The sequence below is a fragment of the Corvus brachyrhynchos genome, unplaced genomic scaffold, assembly GCF_000691975.1.
Source record: "Corvus brachyrhynchos isolate BGI_N302 unplaced genomic scaffold, ASM69197v1 scaffold219, whole genome shotgun sequence".
Classification (NCBI taxonomy): Eukaryota; Metazoa; Chordata; class Aves; order Passeriformes; family Corvidae; genus Corvus; species Corvus brachyrhynchos.
The window spans coordinates 630,316-633,566 of NW_008240034.1; the positions used below are offsets into that span (position 1 = coordinate 630,316).

General features: G+C 44.9%; 1 protein-coding gene and 1 long non-coding RNA gene across 14 annotated transcripts in view; one reads left to right on the forward strand and one right to left on the reverse strand.

Annotated features, from left to right (window-relative positions):
* MYO9B (myosin IXB) overlaps positions 1 to 3,251 on the reverse strand; it is a 52,326-nt gene that overhangs the window by 43,448 nt on the left and 5,627 nt on the right. The gene's annotated exons all lie outside the window — the stretch shown is intronic.
* LOC108449046 lies at positions 59 to 1,533 on the forward strand. Its single transcript, XR_001865146.1, has 3 exons — positions 59 to 202; positions 429 to 525; positions 1,383 to 1,533. It is a non-coding gene; the product is annotated as an uncharacterized LOC108449046 (long non-coding RNA).

Consider the following 3,251-nt stretch of genomic DNA (forward strand, 5'->3'; position numbering starts at 1 on the left):
GGGAGCCCGGCCTGGGTACTTAGGCCGAGGTGGGGATCCGACCTGAGGCGGGAAGCACCGCGGTGGGCCCGGCTGAGCTCTCTTTGCCGCTCTTTCAGGAGGGAGAATCGTGCAGTCTCGCTACCTGCAGTTCGGTAAGAAAGACAGCAAGAAGGCGCCAGGACTGCCGAGCTCAGGCGTCGCTCAGCGAAAGGCAGAAAAGGTGTGAGATCGGCTTGGACGTGTGGCAGCGAGACCTGGGGGAAAGCCGAGTCTGCTGGGGTTATGAGGGAGTTGTGGTGTGTTACTAGGTAGGAGCTTGGGACTGTACTCGGTGACTTGCAGAGCACCAAGATGCCCTGGTATTTAGTTGTTTATTGTCAGCAATTAAGTTGGAGGTAAGATAAATTGCTGATTATGTTCTGTCTTAGCTGTTTCTTTATTGCCAGGATGCTTCATCAAGTTCCTCTTCATCAAATGCTTCTCTGCAGTCTTCTAGAACTGAAGCAAGATCGGTTGTTTCTCAGAAACACAAAACTTCTGCTGGTAGGTTTTACCAGTGTGTTCGAAAGCTATTCTTTTGTATTTCCACCTATGAAACTCTTAACAACTCTAAGATACTGATATTTTGTATTACTTGCATCACTGATAGTTATTATTTGTATGCAAAGGAAATTAAGAAACTTGATGTGGGACTAAGAGAAACCTGGTCCTGGATCTGGAATTGAGTGATTGGGTTGTCTAAAATTAATATCTTTCCTGCCTTCTGCACAAGGTTTTGAACTGTTCTTTTCCTATGTCCTCACCATTACTCCGCCTTTTTAAATTTAATCTTTCTGTTAAACCAAGTGCGAGTGACTGAAAATCTCTGTCTGCAAAACCGCCCATTTTTATTTCTTTTGTTATTACCAACAATTCCTGTCTGGTATTAGTGACAGTCCTTGGTTGTCTCCACAGACATCCAGTTATTGGTGTTTGAGACAAATTATTCCCATTGTTTTCTGTGAATTGGGACCTCTTCAAAGGGTCTCACTTTGAACTGCTGTTTATGGGGTCATCAGAGAGTGGGCTTTAGTCATAATAATTTTCCATTCTGGCTGCAATTCCAGTTGGTAACTTTCTTTGGAGGTTCAAGAAAAATAAGTTTTTAATGCTGTTCCTTAGAAAACAAGTGCTCATTAGACATTCCTGGGAGCAGAGAGTGTTTCTGATGAGCTCAAGGGGCCCTTGTCCAGGTGCAGTTTATCAAGGCCGAGGCCTAACAAGCATTCCTCAGGTCATAGTGTGGTGTCAGTGGGGAGATGCAACCAAATCAGCTTCCCTGGGCCTCTACAGCTTGGAATTGTAAACTTGTTCTGAACCTGTTCTAATTCTTTTAGTCTGATAATAGCTTCTTTCTACAGGTGTTGACCATAGCTCATTAAATCAAAGTGGTTTTGAGAAGGGTTACTTGCAGTCCACTTTATTAGATGAAGGAAAAATGAAGCTACCCGACCTTGATATTTCTGCTATTAATGGTAAATTTCCATTCATACTCAATTTCTGGGGTTTTTTTACTTTTAATACATGTGCTGAAACCTGGGGATAAGAAATTGTTGTATTTTTGTATATTCACAAAAGGGTTTTAAGCAGAGGTACTAAGACCTTTGGAGTTTAAATTAACCTCTTGATTTTGCAAGATTCAACTTGTGAAAAAGCTTTTTGTTGAGACAAACATTCAAGCACAGTAACAAAAAAAAAAAAAAACCCAAGCCCCAAACTGTACAGTTCTACAAAATACTTTGCAGTACTGCAGTAACTCCCGAGTTTTGTGACTAAGTAAGAACTAAAGATTGAGGAAGTGGCCTCGGATGCATCATCCTGAAAAGCACAACGTTACTGGACTTCAGATGTAGGGCAGGCAGAGAACCCCACAGCAGTGCAAAGACAAAAATAATCAAGATGAACTCTTTCCTAAAAAAAGCCAAATTGAATCTTGGAGCTAACGTGAATGTGCATTAAAAGCTCCCCAAGCTGCTTCCCCTACTTAAAATGGATTTGTTCCTGACAAGATTCTGAGTTAAAGACACCCAGGGCTGACTAAAACTTGCTGGGTGTGACACCAACATCCTAAACTGGAATGCAGGGTTACCCCACGCTGTTACTTTAGGGCAAGTTCTTCAGCAATGGATTCCAGCTAACAGGCCTGAAATCAAAGAGCTCCTAATTACCCATGACAAACTTATTTGCAAACAGCTTGGCAGACACACCGATACCGATCCACCTCTAGGAGTACCGTGGGAGGATGCTGATGACATCTTTGAAAGGCTAATTGCATCTGCCAGGAGCTTGAGATCATTTCCAGCCCTTTGCTCCACTGCAACCCATTTCCAGAAGGTGAAATCAAAGAATGCTGGGCTCATTTGCATCCAAAGTGCTTCTCGCTTTTCACAAACACGAATTGCAAATAAAGCTGGGTAAGAATTTTGCCAAAACACTTACGGACTAATAGAAAACAAAGCTAAAATGATACTGGGAATTCATCTTCCACTAGGATCGCACATACCTGTATCAACCCTATGGCCACGAAAGCCAGGAGTCAAGACAGTAGTCTGATACTTTTAGTCTAGAAACATGTAACAAAGGATGTTCCTAGCTTGCAAAAGTTTTACTTCCCAGAGATTGCAAAACCAAGCTTGCCAAAAAGACAGAGCACTATCGGCATACACACAGAGGCATGACTCAATTGGACAACGACAGTAATCACGATAAAGCACGACCTCAGCACAGCAGCAGCATCAACTGTCAAGAGATGCCCAAAAATAACACAAAGAAACAAAAGAACCCTGAGAGTTTTAACAAATTTTTTGAAAGATCATTAGATACTCGTCTGAAAGATTACAGACTATTCATACCGAGAGTCAGAGACATCACACGAAAAAGCAGAACACTGTGTGGCTGAAAGATCACAAGCGGGAGATGGAAGAAACAGGAGACAGAAGTAACACTGTGCCCTGCTCAGCGGGCAGGCTCTGCCTGAGAGATGGGAGGCACAGCCGGGCGTCAGATACTTCCCTTTCCCTGGGCACCTCTAGCTCCTTGGGCACAGCTGACACAAAGTCAGTCACCAGCACCGCATCTGCCCCGCGCCGGGCACAGCCCCTGGCCCCGAGCTCCTGAGGGCGTCCCGGGGAACCGCTCCGGCCCCGAGCTCCTGAGGGCGTCCCGGGGAACCGCTCCGGCCCCGAGCTCCTGAGGGCGGCGCGGGGAGAGCCGACGGTCCGGAGCGCATG